At 44.7% G+C, this 25,819-nt stretch overlaps 1 long non-coding RNA gene across 1 annotated transcript in view; it reads left to right on the top strand.

Annotated features, from left to right (window-relative positions):
• The first annotated feature begins 7,311 nt into the window (after positions 1-7,311).
• The window catches only part of LOC142838987 (uncharacterized), a 28,760-nt gene continuing 10,252 nt past the window's right edge, over positions 7,312-25,819 (top strand). The window contains exons 1-3 of the long non-coding RNA XR_012908664.1: positions 7,312-7,367; positions 17,024-17,071; positions 19,765-19,803. This is a non-coding gene — a long non-coding RNA (uncharacterized LOC142838987). The remainder of the gene's footprint in view (positions 7,368-17,023; positions 17,072-19,764; positions 19,804-25,819) is intronic.

Below are 25,819 nucleotides of genomic sequence, written 5' to 3'. Positions count from 1 at the left end.
GTTGGCTCTAAGTGAAGATCCCAGCTTTCTCATGATAGATCAGTGTTAAATATCTTGTATGAGCAGTTTTGATGCCACTGTTTTTTACTAGAATATATTGGAAGAGAACTTTGAAATGATATACCATGAACCTCTAATTCTTTGCTCTGAGACTAGTAAGAGAAAGAAGAGATGGATTTCAAGGACTTCCTTGAAATCCATTGCAGAAACACTGTTGCAGAGAAAAGTGTGCCCATGCTGCCACGTCTATCCTAAAGGACTCCAAGGGCACTGACCTGCTGCCTCTGTGAGTTTATTCACGACCCCCAGTTGCTTACTATCACCAGAGACGCACGAGAAATAGTAGCAGGCTTTTATAGCTGCCGTATGCCAACTGGCACGGCGGACGGTATGGGTTCTCCTGTGTTACTAATATTTCATCACTAACGGCTCACATTCGTGCAAACCTTTAGTCCCAACATTCAAGATGCAAAGGCAGGCGGATCTCTGCGAGTTCGAGGCTAGCCTTGTCTATATAGTGAGGCCAGCCAGAACTACACAATGAGGCCCTGTCTCAAAAAAAAAAAGGAGAGAAGAAAATTAATTGCTATTATTTCCTATTTTAAATAAGTTTATAGTTTGAATTTAGGCTTCTCACAAGGCTTAGTTGCCTTTCAGTTTCATATGCTGCTTAAAATATCCTGGGGTCATCTGGGTTGTTGGTCTTCCAGTCAGACTGTCTTACAGTAACCTCCTGCCTAGGAATCCTAGCCTGTGCTCTTTTTTTCTTCTGATGCTTACATCCCGCCCGCCTCATTCTTACCCTGCACTGTCTGCTTTATTGCACCTCTGATACCAAATCATTGCTTTATTAGGTCAAGAGCAGAAAGGGTGGGGCTATATTTTAGTATTTTTCTGTGTGCCATGCCTTAAACATCTCTCTCTCTTTTAAGGTTGTCTTGTTTAGTATCGTATTAATGGAAATCTCGACATTTAGCATAGTGCCTGACACAGAGTAGGTGCTTCTTGGATAATGTCTGACACACAGTAGGTACTTCGTGGACATTTTAAGGAGGTGATAGAGCTGGCTTAGCTGGATCTTTTTACTAGGGATCCCACAGTGGAAGAAAAACAAGAAACACAAACATACATGGTGAAGACAAATAAAAATGCTTTAAGGGAAGTGAAAGCTAAATAATTTGGTTATGATACATAAGTTTCATGGGAGAAAAAATTGGCTTACATCTATAGTGTATGTGTTTGTGTGTGTGTGTTTCCAGTTCTGGGGAGCCAATCAAGGACTTGACATATATTAAATGCTTTGTCAGTGACTTATACCCTCCACTGTGGCATCAAGGTTTTTAAGAATGCTGTTAAATATATATAAGCTATTGGGTAGAAACTGCTGGTCTGGGAGTGTAACCAAACAGTAGACTGCTTGCTGAGCATGTCCAAAGCCCCAGAGTCTGGCCCCAAAGCTGCAAAAGATAAATAAAAACAAATATGCTGATTCTTGCAGACTTTGTTCCAGTCATTTAATATCTCGTTAATACCTACATGCCAAGCACTCACCTGAACGGTGAGGATCATTGGACAAAAGTAAAGCCCTACCTGGGGAAGCAGAATGACAAGAAGCATATGCCATTTTAGAAGTATGGTTAACTTTGGAAATAAACAGCAAAATTAAGAGATTTTATAAGCAAGTAGTCAGGAAACAACCTCATTGAGAATGGAGAAAAAAAAAGACTGTTCTAGTTTCTGAGAAAATAGCATTTCCAGACTGAGAAAGCAGACACAAGAGCCTGAAGGTCATGTGTCTTCAGGACTGAGAAGCAGTCAGACCGATAGGGTCACAGAGAGGTGAAAAAATGGCGTGAGGAGACAGCAGGCTCACATCTAGACCCAGATGCATCGCTGCTACCCTTGCACTGGAATCCTGCTCGCTTCCAGAAAACCTGGTCTACGGTCTACCTAGCTATATACATTTTCCTAAGGATTTGTTCTTCTCAACTCAAAATTGGAAAGCTGTTTTGTAATAAGATTGGTGAGTTGTAGGTTCCCAGTTGGTAAGAGTCTAGGAAACCCGAGCGTGAGCCTCCTAGCGGACACTTAATCCAATGGACCCAGCAGCCGAGGCAGAAATGAGAAGCTAGAAGGGAAGAGGTGCTGAGCGTGTGGGAGGCCCTGGACGCAGCCTCCAGCGCTACACAGATGGGAGAGCGTGATTATTACAAGTAGGGAAGTGCTTGCCTGCTGCTGCACACCGCGGGCCGTCCCCCCCCCACACACACACACACACACAGACACACACACACTCCTGTCTGCGCTCTAAGCACTAGAACCCAGTTCGTGAGCTTCGGGCAAAGGGCTGGAGGTTGAGAATACACACGCAGAGACAAACCAACACACAAACCTTCCACCACTGGTACCAAAAGCCCCTCTTTAATAGCACTATGGAGGCTTAAATACACTGCAGTCAATGGCCAACAGGTGAAAATCCCATAAAACAGAAGACCCTCCTGTCTTAGGTCATCTCAGAAGAGTAAACCCTTACCCCATCGTCTTTGGGAGGCCCCTTCCCTGTCTTAGGCAGGCCCCCTTCTGTAGAAGTTGTGCGTCTACAGAGGAGTCTTCATAGTTGGTGCAGTATTTGCAACCAGACCTGGAGTACATTCAAGTTACTGGCCAACAGGCTCAGAAGGACTTGCTAAGTGACCATATGCTGCATTCTCATGGGTTGTCTGATCTTACACAGGATTCAGAGATGAATGCCCGTGGCAACAGGCGTTAAGATTGCCAGCAATAGGGTCCCCAGTCACCACTGGACCCAGCCTCCCATTTGGGCTATGGTATTCTACCAACCCTTTGGCTAAAACAGTTACAATCTGATACAAATAGAATAAAAGCGTGAACAAAACATTTGTACTAGCCATAAGTCCACCTGCTCCTACAATAGGGCAGTCTCTTGATTTAAATTCGAAAGTCCAAATTTAATGTGGACACTCAGGGCATTCTGAGTCTGGAGAGCATCGTTGACTTGTCTCGCCAGTTTATCCACGGTGTCCGACACCAACGATGTTTGTGCCGTTGCCGGTCCTGCTGTACCACACTGATTACATTCATAGGGCTTCTCTCCAGTATTTGTTCTTTCATGTCTTCGTTGTCATCTCTGACGTGCGATGGCTTCACCATGTTGAATATTTTCATCGGGTTTCTCACTCTAATCAATTCCTTCACGCCTTTCAAGATGACTTCCATTTCTTCTAGAACTTTCAGAATGTTCTTCAGAATCACATCTTCCGAACTGTAACATCTTTGAGGTTCCTATAGATCTCCATCATCACATCCATGAAGAGACTTCTCTGGGAAGGATCCAGGAAAGGTCACTCTTCTTCAGTGAAGTCCAAATACAAATCATCAACAGCAACTGCATTCATTTTTGTGGGAGACTGGAGGAGTAGACACAGAACCTTCACCTTCCTAGGCTCCACAGAGGGTGCAGGCAGACGGAAAGAAGGGCCCACAGAACTTACACGTACTCACTTGGTTGTTCTTTCAGAAACAGCTGAGCTACGGGCCCTTCTTCAATTACTGTTCAATTACTGTTGAAGATGTGTATTTGGACTTCACTGAAGAAGAGTGGCCTTTGCTGGATCCTTCCCAGAGGAGTCTCTTCATGGATGTGATGACGGAGATCTCTAGGAATCTCAAAGATGTTTGTTACAATTCGGAAGATGATGATATCGAAGAACATTCTGAAAGGTCTAGAAGAAATGGAAGTCATTTTGAAAGACGTGAAGGAACTGATATCAGTGAGAAACCCGATGAAAATATTCAACATGGTGAAGCCATCGCATGTCAGAGATGACAACGAAGACATGAAAGAACAAATACTGGGGAGAGACGCTATGAATGTAATCAGTGTGGCGAAGCTTTTGCACAACATTGCAATCTTCAAAGGCATAAAAAACACACACACACGCACTGGCCAGACAATACAGAGGAGCTCTGGGTCTCCCGCGCACGCGTGAGAGTTGAGCGTCGCGCCTGCTTCTTCCAGGCCTACGCTGAGCCTGTTTCGCGACTCCTCCCGACTCTGGATCGGGCGCTGCGAGGCTATAGCCTGTTGCTGCACGTCCGCGACTCCTGAGCGACCGCTGAGCGACTGGCCCACAGCGCCGGCAAGATAAAGTTCCGCTGTGGTGGCTGCGGCGCTGCTGCTGCTCTGCGCGGGGCTGGCGAGGAGGAGGATAAGGAGGAGGATGTGGGCACGGTAGTCGGCATCGACTTGGGGACCACCTACTCCTGCGTCGGTGTGTTCAAGAACGGCCGCGTGGAGATCATAGCCAACGACCAGGGCAACCGCATCACGCCGTCGTATGTGGCCTTCACTCCCGAAGGCGATGCGGCCAAGAACCATCTAACCTCCAATCCCGAGAACACGGTCATCGACGCCAAGCGCCTCATCGGACGCACTTGGAAAGACCTCTCGGTGCAGCAGGACATCAAGTTCTTGCCTTTCGAGGTGGTTGAGAAGAAAACTAAGCCATACATTCAAGCTGATATTGGAGGTGGGCAAACCCAAGACATTTGCCCCAGAAGAAATTTCTGCCATGGTTCTTGCCAAGATGAAAGAAACAGCTGAAGCATATTTGGGAAAGAAGGTTACCCATGCAGTTGTTACTGTACCAGCCTACTTCAGCGATGCCCAGCGGCAAGCAACCATTGCCGGACTGGATGTCATGAGGATCATCAATGAGCCCACAGCAGCTGCCGTTGCATACGGCCTACATAAGAGGGAGGGAGAGAAGAACATCCTTGTGTTTGACCTGGGTGGCGGAACCTTCGATGTGTCTCTTCTGACCATTGACAATGGTGTCTTCTTCGAAGTGGTGACCACTCATCTCGCACACCCCCCCCCCCCCCCCCCCCCCCCCCCCCCCCCCGTCTGCGCTCTAAACGCTAGAACCCAGTTCGTGAGCTTCGGGCAAGGGGCTGGAGGCTGAGAATACACGCGCAGAGACAGACCAGCGACACACAGACCTTCCCTCTTTAATAGCACCATGGAGGCTTAAATACCCTGCAGTCAATGGCCAACAGGTGAAAATCCCATCCTCTGACCCTCTGAGCTAGGCACGGCTTCTAGTAACTTCAATTAGAAGGTTCTAGCAGGAAAGAGCAGCTGAAGGCAGGGGGGACTCAATTGGTCCCAACACTTGCCAGTTCTTAGTTTTTCCGCATTGACCTATAACCCTAATTCACATTGTCTTTCTTCTTTGTGTGGATTTGCACAAGTGTCGCACGCATGTGAGTGTGGATGTGTGTCCATTCAGAGACCAGGCCTGGCCGTCATGTGAGTGTCTTCCTCTGTCCCTCCCTTGTCACCACTTTGAGACAGTCTCACTGAACCAAAAGTTTGCAGTGTGAGCGTAGAGACTGGGTTTCTGTCTCATGGTGCTGCTGTGAAGGCATGTCCAACTTTTTATATGGGGGCTTGTTATGTGATGTTTTACTCTTCTTGCTTTTTTGGGGGGGGGGGGACAGCACCACCCAGCTCCCAAATAAATCACATACAGAGGCTTATTCCTAGGTATGAATGCCTGCCCTTAGCTTGGCTTGTTTCTTGCCAACATTTCTTAAATTATCCCAACTATCTTTTACCTCTGAGCTTTTATATTTCTGTATACCATTCTTTACTTTTCACTCCATAGCTTGCTGTGTAGCTGGGTGGCTGGCCCCTGATGCCCTCTCCTCCCATATATCTCCTTATATTTATACTCTCTGCCTGGAGCCCTGCCTATCCTTGCTCCTGCCTCTCCGTTGACCGTTCATCTCTTTACTGGGACCATCAGGTGTTTTAGACAGGCACGGTAACATAGCTTCACAGAGGTAAACAATGAACTGTAAACAAAAGTCCCGCCTGAAAATAATAATCCCCAACAGGCGATGGGGGATTCAAACTCAGGTCCTCCTGCTGGCACAGCAGATACCCTTAGCCACTGAGCCACTTTCTTAACTGCTTGTGTGCGATTTTGATCAGTTATGTGCAGATCATGTATTCCTGCTCTGCAAATCTGGACTAGCATGTTTCCATGAGCGTATGACACAGTTCCAACAGAAATGCTAGCTAGCACTGTCCCCCGTGTATGTAGTGGTCACCTTTCCGCAGGAGTTGGTTATCTTACCCCTTCCTTTCTAGTAGGAGCAGTTTAAGCTGCTAGCAAACCTATTTGGTCACAATTCGAGCCCTGATTTGGGTTTTCCTTTTCCATCAAGTCCTTAGGTTTTGCTGATGCTGCTAGTCCAGGTACCATAGTTTGAAACCTGCTGGATACTAATGTTACTTGTCTCTTCAGAATGGAAGCAGAGAGTTCCAAAATTTAAGGTACAAGGGCTTACAGTGTAAGTGTGCGGTGTTTATCGCCAACAGGAGACTGGGTGATGCAGATATCAAATGCTGACTCATGGGCAATCGTTTAAAGCATCATGCATTCCGTCCTCTCACATCCTTCCCAAAGGACTGCCAGACAAATCCAGTCAGTGCCAGAGCGACACAACAGGAAGGGTCTTTTCGTTCTGGATAGACAGCTAAACAGCGTCCCGTCCATTTGATGAGACAAAAGGAAAACCTTATCATCTGAGGAAAGGTTTTCTAAACTAAGAGAAAACCCTTAGGACTTCAGTGCAGAGGCAGTAACCTAGAACTAAGGTCTCTTGCAGACTGAGCATTGATTGAACAATTCAACACAACTGTTTCCTTTCCTGTAAGATTCAGGCTTCCTGCATTGTCTTAAGAGCGCCATCCTGGGGAACAGCGCCCTGTTCTAATCTAGAATATTCCTTATTTCTAATCTAGAATGTTAATGTTCCTTCTTTCTTTCCATGGTTTATGGATGGATTTCCTAGGATTGCCGAGTTTAGTGGCAGAAGATAGGGCTGTTTCTGGAAAACTCGCCTGCCAGGAAGGCACTCTGATCAGTGACTGTAGGCTTCTTTTCTCCTCGAAAATCTCAAGAATGAAACTAGAGTGAGTTTTAGGAAGTTTATTAAATTCTTAGGCAGGAACTTAGGAGAGAGAGGCGGCTGTGCTCCCGTGTGGCAGGTAGGAGCGGTCTCCAGGGAGTGGGTGCCATTGAACTGCTAGGCAGAGGCTTTTAAGGGCTTGTGGCAGAGATTGGGGAGGGAGATAAGTTGGCATTCCAGTTTTCCCAACCAGGTGCTGCTCAGTTTCGGTCACGTGGCTTCCAGCAAACGTCTGTGCTAACAAGAAACCAGAACTGCTGCAGCAGACCTGACCTCCAGCAAGGACATCCGAGCTGCTGCTTTGGGTTTGTTAGACTATCTCTCTCATCATTGCAAGGCACCGGAGATAACCACCTTGGATTGAGGTGAGGGTATATTTTAAAAGGTCTTATCAGCATATGAGTCTAGATTAGTAATTCTCTACTATTCAGAGACTAACAGTATCAGCATTACATAGGAATTTGTCAGGATTCCAGTGGCAGATCCAAATAATAGGGCACCGGATCCCTGCTGATTGTATTCTGTATTGCCATTGTATTTGCATGAGAAAGGGAAGACAACCTAACTGTCTTCAGCAGGTTCTCCCAAAGGATTCTGTCACAAGCTAAAATTTAAGAACTGCTGACCTTGGGTTTCAAATCTAAATAATTTGAGCTGAAGTAGAACTGAGACTTAGAGAGAAAACACTGACTGGGAAGCAAGGAGTCGACTTTTGCCGTGACATCGATGATTGCAGATGCACCGTTGAGGAGGGGCATGGAAGACTTCTGTGACCACCGCACCCCCACCCCCCAAACGAGGCAACAGCCTAGAAGGGAAGCCATCACCAGAACTCTTTTTTTTAATATTTATTTATTTATTATGTATACAATAGTCTGTCTACATGTATGTCTGCAGGCCAGAAGAGGGCACCAGACCTCATTACAGATGGTTGTGAGCCACCTTGTGGTTGCTGGGAATTGAACTCAGGACCTTTGGAAGAGCAGGCAATGCTCTTAACCGCTGAGCCATCTCTCCAGCCCCCACCAGAACTCTTAAGAAGTGTGATGGGGAGACTGAGCTGTAGTCTCCACAGCTGATAGCTTCTGGGGGTGGGGGTGGGAGGACTCAGCTCACAGGTGAGGCTGCAGCGGGAGGTGGATGCTGGGGGGGGGGGGGCGCATCCTGACCTTTGTTAGGCTCCCGTCTCCTGAGTGTCACCTCAGCCTCCCGTCCCCTTCTCTCTCTCACTTCAGGTGACTTCCTTCATACAGTTAAGGAGAAGTCCTACCTGTGACAGAAGTCTCCAGAATAAAGAAATACTTTGTATTATCACGCTGTATCTAACATATTAAGTCCCAGGACATGAGACTTTTTTTTTAAATATTTATTTTTTATGTATACAATATTCTGTCTGTGTGTGTGCCTGAAGGCCAGAAGAGGGCACCAGACCTCATTACAGATGGTTGTGAGCCACCATGTGGTTGCTGGGAATTGAACTCAGGACCTTTGGAAGAGTAGGCAATGCTCTTAACCGCTGAGCCATCTCTCCAGCCCGAGACTTTTTTTTTTTTTTTGTCTCCTAGAACTGAGTACAGACTGGTCAATACACTACTCTGGGGAAGAGTTTTGAACATGTTAAATTTGAGGCACATATTTGTGTGTTTATTAAGTGACAAAACCCTATGTATGTTGAATTCAAAACATAAATTCAAACTGGAGCTTGAGTTTTGGAACCTGAACACGTGTGTGTGTGTGTGTGTGTGTGTGTGTGTGTGTGTGTGTGTGTGTGTGTGTAAGATTATGAGACCCAGACTGAGATCCTGGAGGGAGAAGATTCAATTGAGAATAAGGTTTCAACCCTAGAATGTCTGTTAGCCAGTGTTCGGTAGCAGGAAGAGGAGGAACCTGTTTAGAATTAAAGGTTCACCAAAGAGAAAGAGGGAAATAGATTGGCATCCTAAGGGGTAAGAAAATGACTCCAAGGGGCAGCGATTGTTACTGTAACTAGAACTCAGAACTGATCACTAACTATAGTAATAGGGAACCTCGCAAGACCAGTTTCAAGTCAGAAGTTGAGGTCCGGATGAGAACAAGGAAATTTAGCTTACGGCCTTGTGCTCGTGATTTGCCTAGAGAGAGGAGGTTCCCAAGCAGACCAGCATTTCGGCACTGCTTTCCCAAAGACCTTTGCCAGCTCATAAAGGTTGGGGAAGCCTGATAAACTGAACTAGGCAGGAGATTCAAAACATCTGTCTCCAGTAAGGAACTCTGAGCTCTGAGTCTGGATCCCAGAGGCTACATATTAGAAGAAACGCCCAAACCTGAAATAAAATAAGCTGTCATTAATGTCTGAGGTTAGCTCAGTCCTCAACAGTAGTAAGATGGTTCAACCATGCCCTTTCTCCCTGCCAGAAGGACAATAAATAATAATCATTGTCATCATCATCATCATCATCCTGGAAAAAATAACACCATCCTCATTTGTCAGTCTAGCATCATTACACATTTTATACACCTGTCCAGAATTCAACAACAAAAAGTGTACAGGACATACAAAGAGATTACGCCAGACTCAAAACAGAAAAGAAGGCAGAAAAAGAACCACAGGACATGGAATTTTACTCGCATCGGATTTAATCAGGGAAGCTGAACTCACCTGCGGAATAAGGAATTTGTTGTAGTGATAATACTTTTCACAAGCGGGAGAGAAACTGAAGCAGGATCTGAACATACAGAGTAGCCCTGCACTGAAGTCATGAGCCCACCGTTTGAATGCAAATATATACATATACAAATAAATACAGTTTGCCAAGTGAGTTTGTCGGGGAAGCACACAGCCAGGCATTCTCAGCTACCAATGTTAACTTCCCAAAGAGCCTAGATTGGTTGGAAAGTGTGGTACTTCATCCAATGGTGAGTCTGGGTTATGACTGGTCTCCATGTTCTGCAGCTAGGGAGTGTACATGAAGCTGAGCAGATTAGAAGGGACCAGCTCAGCAACTGTGTCTCCAGCTATAACCACAAAGGCGGTCAGTGTATTACCTGTTGTTTAGTTCTGTCTTTCAAATCCCACACCTAGTTCTCGTTTGGCCAAGTAGAATCCTGAATTAAACTGCACAAATAGATTTCTGAAATCCTTTTAGCACCGTATATACCTTTTGGTCAGTCTTTAAAATAGATGTGACTCAAGAAATATTAAGACCTAGATAATTTCCATAGTGTATTCTACCAAAAAAAATGGACAAGTTTTACAGAAAGTCTTCAGGCAGCAAGATGCTGGCTTCTATGGGGTCCGTATCCCTCAGGAAGATGAGTGCAGAGATCATTGGCCCCATTAGCAAGTCAATAAGTAAAAATGAGAAATCAGCCTAAGTGATGATCAAGTGTGGTTTATACCAGGACTGAAAGGTTGGTTTACCTGTGAAAAGCAACAGTTTGCTGTGTTAACATAATAAAGGGAGAACAGCTATGTGAAGATATCCATAGATTGTAGTAATAGGGGGCGGCAGCGGGGTTGCGTCCCCAATACCCCAGCCGCCCGGCTCGGCTAGCTTTATGCCCCGAAATAATTACACAGACACTGTATTCTTTTAAACACTGCTTGGCCCTTAGCTCTAGCCCTTACTGGCTAATTCTGATATCCCAATCAACCCATCTCTAACAATCTGTGAGCACCGGTCTTACCGGGAAGATTCTAGCCTATATCTATCCTGGGTTGGAGCTTCAGAGCTTCATCGCGTGTGTCTGCCCAGGAGCCGGGAGCATGGCGGATGTCCTGCGTCTGCTCCGGAGAGCAGAGCTGCTGGGTCTGACCTCACTTCCTCTTCCTCCCGGCATTCTGTTCTGTCTACTCCTCCCACCTATCTTCTAACCAATGAGATGGGCCAAGGCAGTTCCTTTATTGCTTAGCCAATGAAATCAACAGATTGACATATGACACTCCCACATCAATAGATGCAGAAAAAGTATTAATGGACTGGCTCAGTGGTTAGGAACACTTGTTCTTGCAGAGGATCCAGGTTTGGCTTCCACATGGTGGCTCACAACCATCCTTAACTCCACTTCCAGGGGATCCAACACACTCTTCTGGCCCCTGCAGGACCAGGCACACACATGCTGCACAGACATACATGCAGGCAAAACATACACATCGAATAAAATAAACCTTTGAAAACTTTTTTAAAGAGGGCTGGAGAGATGGCTCAGTGGTTAAGAGCATTGCCTGCTCTTCCAAAGGTTCTGAGTTCAATTCCCAGCAACCACATGGTGGCTCACAACCATCTGTAATGAGGTCTGGTGCCCTCTTCTGGCCTGCAGACATACATACAGATAGACTATTGTATATACATAATAATAAAGAAATAATTTTTTAAAGAAAGAGCACTTAATGTAATGCAGAGACCATTCACAGTCTAGAACTTTGAGCAGACTGAGGTTATAGAAAACTCCCTCAGTATGGTGAAGGCCATATTAAATGCCTACAGTAGGACAGGCACAGATAACAACGCCCTGCAGAGTTCACATTACTGGCACAAGTGTTTTAACTATAAGGAAGTGGACAGTGTTTGGGAAGATAAGTCTCTTTACACTGATTTAAACATTATCCAATGTACACAGATATCAACGATCACATGATAGGCCATCAAAAAGTTTCCTCCATTTATTTAAAAACAGGAAAAAGCAGAGAAGAATAGGAATCCCTTTGTTGGTAATATTTTCCTTTTATTTTCTGTGTGTGTGTGTGTGTGTGTGTGTGTGTGTGTGTGTGTGTGTTTTAACTAAACACTTTATTTTGGCAGAGAGAGTTAGCACAGAGTAAAAGGTGTTCTCTATTGCAGGATGGGTGCAAGGCAAAGTAAAAGGCGTGTCCGTGGAAGACGTGAGTCATCTTTGGGTCAGCTGTTGGCTAAGAACAGAATGTGGGTGGGTGGAGAGGCGTTGGAGAATTATAAAGAAACAAGCTCTACCCTATACAGAGGCGGTCAGCCTCAAGTGACTGCTAACGTCCTTGTGGAGTAAACGCATAGAGAACTGAGCGTATCCTGTTCATAAGTTTACTATTATAAATGTCCAAATTAGCAGTACATTGAAGTGGATATCATGTACAAATAACACTACTGTGTAGACGTTTAAATGCAACTCAGAGAGGAGCATAAAAGAAGGAAAAAGAATAACTGAGGGGGTTTGGAGATGGTTATTTAAGGCGGTAGCTCGAAAATATTGTTTCCCGGAACACACAAAACGGATGAGTTTTACATTCCAGTGTTTTCAGTGTGGTAGCCTCAGGCCTAGAAAGGCTAAACTGTAGATGCTGAGACATTCCCTTGATGCCTGTGGTGAGCGCCTACCCCACTCCCTTTTTCCCTTAGCTGGTCAGGAAAGCACATTAGAATTAAAAACAATAGGAAGAACATTATAATCAGAAAGCCCAGAGTCTGCTCCACTTTATTAAAATAAATAACCAGCAAACTATTCCTTCGTGTAACAAATACTTTCTGCCTGCGTTCTACTTCACTGTTGTTACAATTTATTATTGTTGCTGTTATTTATTCCACAACCTGTGGGTGGTTTAGCTAAGCTGCTCCTGAGACGCCAAGGGGAAGCTCGGAGGAACTGTGTTTTAAGTAATTCTGATCATTACAAAATGTTTGGTAAACAAATGAAATGTTTTAAAACCCGAAAGACTCACTGGGGAGAGGAAAGTGCTTGCTATACAGGCATTAGGAGCTGAGTTCGGATTCCCCAGCACACACATAAATGCCGGGCATGGAAGCAAGCATCTGATATCCACGGGCAGGGGGGTGGAGACGGATGGATCCCCCAGTGCTCACTGGCAGGCCAGACTGGACAGCATCAAATCCAGTAAGAGAACCTGTCTCAAACCACAAAAACCTGAGGTGGAGAGCAGCGGAGGAGGGTGCCCAAAGTTCACTGTTGGCCTCCCTAGGCACACACAGACGCTCCCACATCATATGCCACATACATGCGCATACACCTAGTGGGCTAGCAAAGCTCAGCTGCAGAGAGGGCGGAATCTGTTGAAGTCTTTGGAGCGTCTTCAGTGTAGACTCAAGGGTGGGAAATTAAAGAAGAAATCCCAGGTTTTTTATTTATTTATTTATTATGTATACAATATTCTGTTTGTGTGTATGCCTGCAGGCCAGAAGAGGGCACCAGACCCCATTACAGATGGTTGTGAACCACCATGTGGTTGCTGGGAATTGAACTCAGGACCTTTGGAAGAGCAGGCAATGCTCTTAACCTCTAAGCCATCTCTCCAGCTCCAATCCCAGGTTTTTTTTTTTACTGCTTTCCCACACTAGGTAAAACCTTCTGCCTTCATTCAAAATGCTTTTCTGGACATCCTTCGTGGTGGGCTAGCTTTCCTGCCCAGGTGTCCCCCCCCCCCCGCCACGTGTCTTCTTTCTGTGCAGCTTCCATGAACACAGAGGCTTTGTCCATGGTGCTTCCTCAATCAATTTGTCTTTCGATAGGTTACTTTCTGACATTTTTATTTTCATTGTCTCTAAATCCTCTTCAAGATCAAGATAAATTCTTCAGGTTAATCTTCAAGGGCCTCTTGGGGCACCAAACCCCCTCACTCCCTGTCCTTGTTTTAGTTCCGCCTCATTACTTGGCCACCAGTTTGCAAGGCTCAGCCAGGTTCTTCTCATGCTCCACTTGCATCCTGTCAGCTCCCTGAGGACATGCAGACCAGTGAGCCCACATTCCTTATCTTTCGTCTCCTTTTTAAGAGACCCACAGTCTCCAGTGTAACCAGTGGTCTTTTCTCTGGAGGCACACGCCCTTTTTAATGACCTCAAATGTCCATACTGTCTCTCACCACCTCATTTATAAACACCTAGAAGACAGAGTTATCTAGAGGTCCAGCCCAGTGAAGCACCTTTGTTCGTTTCCCTTTGCCCTTTGTGCATGCCTGACTCCCCTCTCAGGTATCTGCCCAAGCATCCCAGCCTCCGACACAGCCTGCCTCTTCTCCCTTGACTTGCCCCTGGTGCTTCACTGTCTTCTCCCCGCTCCACTGGGAGCTCTGTGAGCATACACCAGTCCTGGTGGTCTTTGGTGTATTTCCAGAAGCTGGCAAAAAAATAGGTACTTGATGAATATTTGTTGCTTTAATGAGTATCTCTTGGTTTCCTTTGTTTTTCTCCTAGGTTAAGTATTTTAATATGTCCCTATTAGAAAGGGGAAGGTTGAAAAGAATTTCTGGAGAATATCAACTCAGAAATGAGTACCGATGGGACTAGACAGTAATATGCAAACTTGGGCATAGTATTCAAAGTCCCCCACCAGCTGGCCCCTTGCTGGTTTCTGCCTTCTCCTGATACTTAATTGAAACATTCTGTGCTGGTATGAATAAAAATGCTCCCCCTCATAGGCTTATGGGGAGTGGCACTATTAGGAGGTGTGGTTGGAGGAAGTATGTCAAAGGAGGGTAGGCTTTGAGGTTTCAGAAGTTCAAGCCAGGCCCAATGGCTCATGCTCTCTTCCTGCTGCCTGTGAATCCAAACGTAGACCTCTCAGCTCCTCCCCAGAGTCTCCATTGCCATTGGGCCTCTCCACAGCAATAGGAACACAAGTTAAGACACCTTCTATGTCTAGGCATTAATGTTAATGTGAGTAAGCAAATTAAAGCCATGACTTTTGGTAGCAAAACTCATCCTAGTCAAAGGGATCTAACACTAACAAGTAGCAGATGTAATATTGGCTGTGGTGCTATAAAAAGAAAATCAAGAGCGTAGAGGTCCAGCGCAATTAATAGCATGCTTGCCTGACATATTCAAGACCCCAGGATCCATCCCCAGCGCTGCATAAAACTGGGCATGCTCATAACAAGCTTTTAATCTTAGCACTTGGGAGACAGAGGCAGGAAGCCTTAGTGTGCCTCACTTAACAGACCAGAGAGATTGTCTGCCAATGAACCAGCGTGCAAAAGCAAATTCTTGCAGCAAAAGCTCACGGGCCGTGGACAAATGACCAAAGAGGAAAACATAACAAAGTGCTGAGAATAAGCGACTACTGAGTGTTTGTCTCATATACAACATCTGTGTCACCCCATCTGAGGTCCAGGGAACATGGTGGAAGAGGAGACGGAAGGACTATGGGATGGAATGATGGGGGAAAGCGTGTTGGGGTACTTTCTTCTAAATGCCATAATGGTCTACTGCAACCAAGAGCCCACAGCAGCTGCATGGGGCCTGGAAAGAAGGGGGGCGGACGGGAGGCAGAGGGAAGGGCACTGGGGGTAGAAGGAGAGTTAACTGGGGAGAAGGGGTTAGCGAATATGAGCGGGAGATGAGACAGCGGGGTGGGCGGTGAATGTGGCCACAGCGCATTGTATGCGAGTAAACTGTGGAACATGAAAATAAAGGCCATGAGAGGGGAGCCCACAGAGACAGCTGAGCTGAGCTCCTGGGCGCTCTCGGACTCCAGACCAACAGCTAGGGACCCCGCGTAGGACCGACCTGGGCCCTCTGCGTGTGTGCGACAGTTGTGTAGTTCCGTCTGTCTGTGGGGCTCCTAGCAGTGGGATCAGGATCTGTCCGTGGTGCTTGAGCTGGCTTTTGGGAACCCATTCCCCCATGCTGGGTTGCCTTACATAGCCTTGATACAGGAGGAGGAGCTTGGTCCTGCCTCAGCTTGATGTTCAAGCCCATGGGAGGCCTGTCCCTTTCTGACCAGAGACTGTGGAGGAGTGGATGGGGGTGGGGGTGGGGATGGGGCAGGGGGGGTGTGTAGATGGGAGGTGGGTGAGGGAATGGGAGGAGAGGAGGAAGGGGAAACTGCTCTGTATGTAAAATAAATGAAAAAATTAATTTAAAAATTGCAGAGAAAAAAAGAAGATAAAAAATTTTTAAAAGCCTCTACGTTTTCATCGCCTCAGAATCCCTTGCACGTGCCAGTGGTTGCACCTGGGCTTCTTCCCTAGACTCCTCCTCTCCCCCGGCCCGACACATGGACGTTCCTGCGCTCACGCTGTTTGTCCCCTGAGCTGGGAAGAGAGCAGTGTAAGAGCGCTTAACTGTGCTGCACGTGAGGAACGTGGTTTCCTCCCAGCTCTTCCTCCTGGCTCGTTGGCTTCGGTGAACCTGCCAGAAACAGGCAACCCCAAATGTTCTATATCGTGAGACGTGCCTGCCTTAGTCAGTGTTCTATGCTAGAAGAGACACCGTGACCACAGCAACTCCTATAAAGAAAAATATTTCATTGGGGCTGGCTAACAAGAGTTAGACGTTTAGATCATTATCAACATGGCAGGAAGCATGGTGGCACCCTGGCAGACAGGATACCAGAGAGGCAGCTGAGAGTTCTACATCCAGATGCAGGCAACAGGAAGAGAGAAGGCGCTGGGTCTAGCTTAGGTTTTTGAAACTCTAAAGCCCAGGGACACACTCCTTCCAACAAGGCCACACCTCCTAAAGCTAAGCATTCAAATATAGGAACCTGTGGAGATTCCTATTCAAGCCACCGCAATGCATAATACTGAGTGTTTGAATAAGCAGAGCAATGTTAGGTGAGTATCAATGGACAAAAGTAGCTTAGCTAACAGGAAGCACACACAAAGTGTCCAAAATGGCAGGACTCATTTTTTTTATAAGATTTATTTATTATGTATACAGTATTCTGCCTACATATATCCTATAGGCCAGTAGAGGGCACCAGATCTCATTACAGATGGTTGTGAGCCACCATGTGGTTGCTGGGAATTGAACTTAGGACTTCTGGAAGAACAGTCAGTGCTCTTAACCTCTGAGCCACCTCTCCAGCCCCTAATTTCTTTTTATAGAACTTATTTAGGAGAAGAACACAAAAATCCATTCATAACTTAATAAGGGAAATAAATTTTAAATGGCAAAGTTATATATACTTCTAATATACACAGTTAGGTACTATTTTTATCTAAAGCTAGTACTTCACATTTTAAATGTTTTTAAGAAATTACATTGTATTGTTTCTTTGTATATTGCCATGTAGCTTGCCATTTAACAATACACCAGCTTCTTTTATTTTTATTAAGCTCGTAAGCACAGTATTGCATGGGTGTCTGTCAGCAGGAACTACCAATGTAAGTATATTCTACACCCGTGGTTCTCAACTTCCTAACGCTGTGACCCTTTAGTACAATTCCTCACGCCGTGGTGACCCCCAACAATAACGTTATTTCATTGCCACTTCATAACTGTAATTTTGCTACTGTTATGAATTGCAGTGTGAATAACTGATGATGCAGAATATCTGATATGAAAGGGTTATCCGTCTCCCAAAGGTGAGAAGTGATATTCTACATAGATCCTTGAACTACACACTCTTGCTCTTTATGTTTTGGGACTTGTCTCAATAATAACACCAGACAAGGTACTGAATCTGGAGTAAAACAATTAGCAATTGTCACATATACTCACACATGCTTGCAAAAAAATTTTATTTATGTGCATCTGTGTTCTGCCTGCATGTATGTCTGTGTGAAGGTGTCAGATCCTGCAGTCGCAGACAGTTGTGAGCCACCATGTGGTTGCTGAGAATTGAACCCAGGACCTCTGGAAGAACAGTCTGTGCTCTTAACCACTGAGCCATCTCTCCACCCCCTCCCCATTTTTAGAAAATGGTTTATTTATTTTTTATCTTTGCAAATGTTAATAGGAGCAGGAATATATTCTTGGGTCCTGGTATACAAATATCTTTAGGACCCCCGTTTTATATTTGATACTGAGCCTAAAGATAGAAGTGCTGTTTTTGTAACTTACATACTTAATCGTCCCTTTCTCTTTAGAAAGTTCTATGACATTGGCTCCGAACTAAGAAATTTCCAAGTTCAACTCAACGTGGAACAAGTAAGTTTCCCTGTCGTGTAATTATTAGATTTAAAAATAGGCATCACTGGCGCAAAAGCCACTTGTTATAATTATGCATAATAATAGATTCTCTGGCTAATAAGAATTTTATATGAAAGCTGTTTGGGGGAAAAAAAAACTTGTGTGTTTTTTTTTTCCCAAAGCAATGAACATATAAAACTAAAGTGTGGGAAAGAACTCTGAGACCTGGACCGGCTGCTTCAGTAAGCATGTTTGGTATGTTGACTCACGAGGATTAAGGAAGGAACTGTTCTTGGTATCTCCTGTCAGGCAGGCATGGTAAACACTCTGTGCACAGCATATGGTTCAATTCTCTCAGTGACCATAGGAAACCATAGAATCACCATCTTCCAGAGGGAGAAATGGAATTTGTGAGCTGACGGGAGCAAGGCCTCAGCCATGCAGCTGGCTAGCTACGTGACAGCTCTTGCCTAGCATCCACCAGCCCTGAATTTGACCCCCAGCACCAAAACGAAACACCGAAAATGCCAGGTCTAAACAGTGTCCAATGTATTGCTCACCCTGCTTCGTGAAGCTTCAAGAAAGCAGTGGGAAAGTTCTCCTGTGCATACCCTCCAAAGCCCACTTTCCCCCTCTTCTCTTTAATGTTCAGTTTGGACCTGTCAAACTAAAGAATTCTGAGGATAACCAGGCATGGTGGTACACACCTTTAATCCCAGCACTTGGAAGACAGAGACAGGTAGATCTCTGAGTTCAAGTACATAATGAGTTCCAGAACAGCCAGGATTATATTTAAAAATAATTATAATAATCCTGAGGATTGTTTCGTTGTCTTCTCTTGTAAAGATGGCATGCCTTCAAGCTGTTGGTGAAGATTTACATGAAGAACTTAGTATTCCTGGTGTGATTGACAGATGGCACTATGATACTCGACTTCATCTCTGATCCCAGAACACTGGGAAAGGGCTGTATTCATACGTTTTTGTAGTAACTCTTGAGTCGCCACACTGAAAGACATGACTGATTGTTTAAAAATTTAGTCATGAGCCAGGCATGGTAGTGCACACTCTTGACCCCAGCGCCGGGAAGTCAAAGGCAGGTAGATCTCTGTGAGTTCAAAGCCAGCCTGGTCTACATAGAGAGCTTCAGGACAGCCAGGACTACATAGAACGACATAGTGTCTATCTAGAGAGACATACATGAACTAAGCATGGGACGACTGAAAGCTTAATGATTTTCATAGGTTGAAATTCATTCATTTACTTATGTATGGGGGGCAATGCTTGCTATGGCATCTGTGTGTCAATCAGAGGACATATTTCAAGATTCAGTTCTCTCCTCCATGTGGTTCGGGGATCAAACTCAGGTCATGAGTTGAAATTTTTAAATAGGTCCCCCTTGAATTCATCTTTCCTTGAGTGTGACAGGTGTCAGTCACGCCTGTCCGGCCTGTTCCAACACCATCCCAGGTCTTCCTTTTGGGAGCCTGTTCATCTGGGTTCCCTGTGCCGACTGGTCAAGCTTCCGTCCCCCCGCCCTGTCTGCTCAGGATCGTCTGTGTGCGCTTGACTTCTTACTCATCAAACTCGGTCTGGAAATAGCTGGGATCAGTGGGCCGGTTTTAAAGACCAGCAGTTTCCACAGTTAATGACAGCTTGAGCAAACAAATTATTTTATGATTCACGCCCTTTGTGGCCCCTCACGAGAGAAGCACAGTTGTTAGGTGGTGAGAATGCACCCATAATTAAGTACTTGGGTGTTCAATAGCTGGAGCGATAGGTTTGTTCTGATCAGATAATTTCTTTGATGTTAGGGCAAGGGCGATTTCACTGAGAGAAATGGACATACGTAAGGCACTTCAAAGTATTAAATTGTGCACTTAGTGCTAATTGCAGATCCGTCCATATTAGATAGAGTCGATATAACCACAAATATGTTTTTATAGAATAATGCCCAACTCAGTAAAGAAATCTGGAGCAAAGAGGTGAGTTCTTTTTATTTTTTAAACCTGTTAGTAGATTTAAGTACCTGATACCCAGTGATTAATTTTACACGAATCATACATGCTACTTGGGTCTAAGAATTAAGTGTAACAAATAAGTGGTTTAAATTTAATGTTTAAATTTTTTGTTTTGTTTATTATTAGTGTGTGTGTATGTGTGTGTGTGTATGTGTGTGTATGTGTGTGTGTATGTGTGTGTATGTGTGTGTGTATGTGTGTGTGTATGTGTGTGTGTATGTGTGTGTATGTGTGTGTATGTGTGTGTGTATGTATGTGTGTATGTGTGTGTGTGTATGTGTGTGTATGTGTGTGTATGTGTGTATGTGTGTGTGTATGTGTGTGTATGTGTGTGTGTATGTGTGTGTGTATGTGTGTGTGTATGTGTGTGTATGTGTGTGTGTATGTGTGTGTATGTGTGTGTATGTGTGTGTGTATGTGTGTGTATGTGTGTGCATGTGTGTGTGTGTATGTGTGTATGTGTATGTGTGTATGTGTGTGTATGTGTGTGTGTATGTGTGTGTGTATGTGTGTGTATGTGTGTATGTGTGTGTGTGTATGTGTGTATGTGTGTGTGTGTTTGTATGTGTGTGTATGTGTGTGTGTATGTGTGTGTGTGTCTGTGTGTATGTGTGTGTGTATGTGTGTGTGTATGTGTGTGTATGTGTGTGTATGTGTGTGTGTGTGTATGTGTGTGTGTGTGTGTTATGGGAGGGACATGTGACACACGCATGTGGAGGTTCAGAGAGCAACTTTGCGGGGTCTGTTTTCTCCTTCAATATTTATGCAGGTTCCGGAGATCAAACACAGACTATCAGGCTTGCTCAGCAAGTGTTTTTATCTACCGAGCCATCTTGCAGACTCTGTGTTATGACTACAATTAATTTCTTATTCAGGCAAGAAGAAATATTTTAATGAAGAGAGATAAGGTTATAGTTAAACCAAAAGTCAGTCCCTTAATTAGAAAAAGCGTGTTTTAAAACCTGCAACTCTACTGAAGTAAAGTGCCTGAGAGCCCGGATGAATGTTTCAAGACTCTGAAGGGGCTTACCTCTCAGTTACGCCACTAGGTGGTGCCAACAGGCTTTTCCCAGTCTGTGCTTGCCCAAGGCCATTTAAGAGTCCCTCTCGTCTACATGGCTTCCACCTGTAAAAAGCCCTGCTCGAGACCACTGTTCTCAACGAGGCCTGCTCTTTCTACACACCTGACAAGCGAGATTGGATAAAAGCGTGCCTTATGCAACGGACAACAGCCAGCGTTGCTTGGCAAATCGCTAAATGCTAAAGGAGACACAAGCTGAAAATCTTGGGAAATCAATAAAAATATAAGACACAGTGACTAATAGTGAAAAGAAAGAGCCCGGGGGCATGGGGATAAAGTGTGCTTGCTCTGTTCTTGAACCACTGCCAACGACCTCAGCCTCTTCCATAGGTCACAGTTTCCCTCTTTCTTTGTCTCTTAACTGATAAAAACGAAAGGCTGGGACTAGAGGAGTTAACCGTAGATGTGAACTTACGTGTACTTTTTACATTTGCTTCTCCCAAGTGTGCACAGTTACATTGCACAGCACACACGATGGTTCTACTCTACACTTCACACAGGAGGTCTTTATTTCTCCTTTAGTTTTGAAGAAGAATGCTGCATATATTAATCTCCATTAATAATTCTTTTCCTTCTGGTCTGTCTGTGACCTCCTGTATTCTTGGAATGGCCTCTACTTCTATGATGGTAAATCCCTTTGGAGGTATCTCGGCGCTTCTGATGCAGCCTGCTTCCTCTGTTGCTCTTCTCTGTCGGCATCTAGTGTCAGATGATGCATAAAAGGGACTTCTCTGGTCTTGCCTGCCTTGTGCTCTAAATGCCTCTCGCACTTGGTTGCCCGTTACTTTCCTTCGAGTCACGAAGTTCTGTACTGTAATTTCATTGAGTGTGTTTTCTGTGCCTTTACCCTGTATGTTAGTTCCCTCCTCTGTAACAGAGCTGCATTTGCAGGTTCAGTCTCTTAAATGTGAGCCAGAAGTCACGAATGGACTGGTCGTACTTCTTTTCCCTATTACTACATGAAGAATCCGTGACCCTTGCCTTCGTTCCCTCATATTGTTTTTGTCTGCCTGTTGAGTTTTTGTTTATTGGGCTTTTCAGTTTCACTTGTGTGTATGTGTGATTTTTTTTCACCTAGAATATGTATTTCTCTGTTGAATTTCTCATCCAAGTCTTGCATTGACTTCTTTATTTAATTCAACTGTTTATCTGAATCATCTTAATTAAGGTCAATGATCATTTTTAAATCTAGATGTTGGAAGTTTTCATATAACATTTGAATCATTCTATAGTTTTGGATATTGAAGAGTCATGAACTGTTGAAAAGTCATGTTGACTTATTTTTCATATTTTTCTGTCCATAAAAATTGTGATGTGTGCCTCTGTTGTTATGCATCTCCTTTCTAGATATTTGTAGGCATTTTCTGAGTGACTGGATTTTTCTTGAGGACTCAGTTCCCAGGAGAGAACGAACCACTGGGGCAGCACCGGCACCAAAGCAAAATCATATTCATAAAAAGAAAAAATATGGAAGAAAATTAGATAGAAGCAAGAAGAGGAATATATATAAAAACAAAGGGTGTTGAAATAATACAACGTAACTCAGAAATACAGTAAAACAGAACGAAAAGGAATGGGGTTGAGAAGCAGGCCATGTCTGAGTTCTATTACAGTACGTCTCTGCCCCCGTGGGTTGCTGGCGTGTGCTGTGTGGTCAGTGCGCATTGCTGGGATCAGAAGCATATTCACTTTAGAAGCCCGTCGTCTTTGTGGGCCAGCATTGCTTGTTTTTTTTTTGTTGTTGTTGTTGTTGTTTTGTTGTGTTGGTTTTGGATTTTTTGAGACAGGGTTTCTCCGTAGTTTTTGGTTCCTGTCCTGGAACTAGCTCTTGTAGACCAGGCTGGCCTCGAACTCACAGAGATCCACCTGCCTCTGCCTCCTGAGTGCTGGGATTAAAGGCGTGCGCCACCATCTCCTGGCTGCTTGTTCAAATCGGTTGTGTAGCCTGTGGGGTAGGCATGTTCGCTTTTTTTGTTGTTTGGTTTGGTTTGGTTTTTTGTTTGTTTGTTTGTTTAGACAGGGTTTCCCTGTGTAGCTTTGGAGCCTGTCTTGGCACTCACACTTTCTGTAGACCAGGCTGGCCTCGAACTCACAGAGGTTTGCCTGCCTCTTCCTCCCAAGTTCTGGAATTAAAGGTATGCGCCACCACTGCCCGGCTGATTCTTTTGTGTTTTGCATTCACCTGTTAGAAGATGAGTTCATCTAAGAACTCTCTCTCACCTTGTTTTAAAATTTCCATTTGATTCTTTCTCATAACTTTTATTTTTTTTCCCCAAAACTTTGTTTCTAGCAATGTTTGTTTGTTTCAAATATGTCTGTAACAGTTCATTGAATTGTATGCCATGACCCATCTTTCTAGTACAGTATCAGTGAAGCTAGCTAAAACAACCCAATACTCCAAATGCCCTCACTCCAACAACAACACAATTATCAGTCATACCAAGAACCAGGAAGACCCGGATCGGAATAGAAAAGAAAGAGCGAGCCAACAGCTGCCAGCCTTCACCTGGCAGGTGGGGTGCAGCTTCTGGGAAAGAGTTCAAAGCCGCAAGTCCTCCTCTTAGGTCTTGTTTCTCTAGGCAGTACTGAGGAGCTTGCCCCGCCCCAGCAGGCCTTCTGGAAAACCACCATAGTGGGAGGGGCAGGTACCTCCAGTTTCCAGCGTGGAGGGAGCTCACTGCTGCCAAAAGGGAAAAGCAAGTCCTAACCCCCAGCCTAGATTTCTCTTATCCCATGCTATTGGGAGCTCTGAGGTGCTGCAGGTTAGCCTGAGGAAGACGGAATTTCAGTTTCCATTTGGCTCTTCCTTGTCTGATAGGAGTAGAGACACTTTGTCCCCCCTGTGGTGCTTCACTTGTTCCAAGGTGTGTCCACCTTTCTAGGCTGTTCCTCTCCTGCTCCTGCCGTTGGGAAAAGCAGTCTTTTTGTTTGTTTCTTTGTTTGAAGTGTATGGCCGGCGCCAATGGACGTCTCTACAATCTGAGGTCCATTTAACAAGAAGGAAACTTGCGGACTTTGCTGCTCTGATTGATAGCCTTTGAGTCCCACAGTCCAACTGGTCTACCCGTCCCATTCCCCACCACCACCACTGCTTTTTCTGAGTCTATTTAGTTTGTTGTGTAGATGACATTGGGTTTGGGGTTATCATCAGTAGGATGAGGAAACTCTGCCCATTTTGTCTTCTCAGAAATATGTCATATGTCATATTTCTGTTCTTTTTATTCCTGTCTTTGAGAAAATAGTCTCTCCCTACTAAAGAGAACAAAAATGGAGTCATAAGTTAAGATGAAGTTGTAAGAGCTGGAGAGATGGCTCAGTGGGTAAGAGCTCGGGCTGCTCCTCTAGAGGTCCTGAGTTCAATTCCCAGCACCCACGTACCAGCTCACAACTGTTTGTAACTCCAGTTCAGGGGATCTGACACCCTCACACAGACATACATGCAATGCACATACAACAAATAAATTAGAAAAAAGGAGATCGGGTTGGTAAGTAATCGTTACTGCACAAGTACCTCCGATGAAGTAAAAAAAGACTTAATGGCCTCATCCTAAGTAGTAAAAATTATCTATCCCTCAAGTCCCCAAATTCTATGAACATTGTTAAACATAGTTTTGTCTTTTTCCATGTGGTAGATGTTTTCAGTGATCAGTGTAGTAAATGGTAAATATTAGGCCTATTTTAACAAGTGAGATTTAAAGTTCTGGGTGGGAACTCATTCTGTGTAAGATCAAAAAGTGGCATTATAACTCTGCCATACCGATTGCCTCCTTTGTCATGAAAGCAAATGCTTGTGGAAAGCACCTCTGGGTGGCAGCCACCTGGTTCACCTACCCTCGTGCTCCTTCGTGTCTCTGATGTAGGGAAACAGGCCCCGGTCTCTAATTGCATGTGATGTTTGCTGTGCCAGCATTATGAATCACAAGACAATGAAACGCTTCATGTGGCTTCAAAGCCTCAAAGCCCTGGAGCCTCCGGGGAAAATGCATTCTTGGCCAGTGAGGTGTCACAAGATGGTGGATCAATTTCTATCATTTCAAGGTCCAGACAAGCACCTCGCCTGTGACCACAGATGTTGTCCTTTTCGTTCATCAGATTGACGGCTGTGAGCCCATCCTCCAGTCCATCCTTCTTTCCGACCTCCCGCTGTGTCTTTGTAGGTGAACACTTCTTGGATGCTGAAAAACTATCGAGTTTGGTTGTTTGTGGTTCATGTTCTGTTTATATCTCTCCTCCAAGTGATGGGTCTATCTTAGCAAATACACTTGCTTGGTCTTTTCTTACTGTTTGAAAGACATCCCCGAAGAGCGTGCTGATTGAGGGCCTATCATCTTGGAGTCGAAATGTAAATCAAGCTGTAGTGGTGCACATCTTTAATCCCAGCACTTGGAGGGCAGAGGCAAGCAGAGCTCTATGAGTTCAAGGCCAGCCTGGTCTATATAATGAGTTCGAGGGCAGTCAGCGCTACATAGTGAGACCCTTCTTTTTATTTATTTTTTTTTAATTTTTCTCAGTGAGACCCTTCTTGAAATCAACAGCAACAAAAATATGGGATGTTAGTCAAAAGACACAAAATTCAGCTAGATAGGCTGAATCCCTTGTGTGAGGACAGCAGACTGAATTCTTGAAAATTGCTAAGACAGGCGATTTGAAGTATTTCCACCCCTACTCCATGATAAGTATGTAACCTTACCCATGGCAACTGTCTCTACTTAGTCATTCTGCAGTAGATGTATTTTCTTCAAAACAATATTCTATATGGTATAAATATATTTATTTGTAAGTTAAAACTTTACTCTCTTAAAAGGATTCATACCTTAACTAGTGTGCTGTGGAGTCTCTCGCGGATGCTGATGCTGAGGATGCTCGGGGCTGGCTTCCTTTCCTGGAGTCCTTCAGAGC

This window comes from Microtus pennsylvanicus, chromosome 20 (genome assembly GCF_037038515.1).
Source record: "Microtus pennsylvanicus isolate mMicPen1 chromosome 20, mMicPen1.hap1, whole genome shotgun sequence".
In the NCBI taxonomy this organism is placed as follows: domain Eukaryota; kingdom Metazoa; phylum Chordata; class Mammalia; order Rodentia; family Cricetidae; genus Microtus; species Microtus pennsylvanicus.
This window is presented reverse-complemented; position numbering and strand designations above follow the sequence as displayed.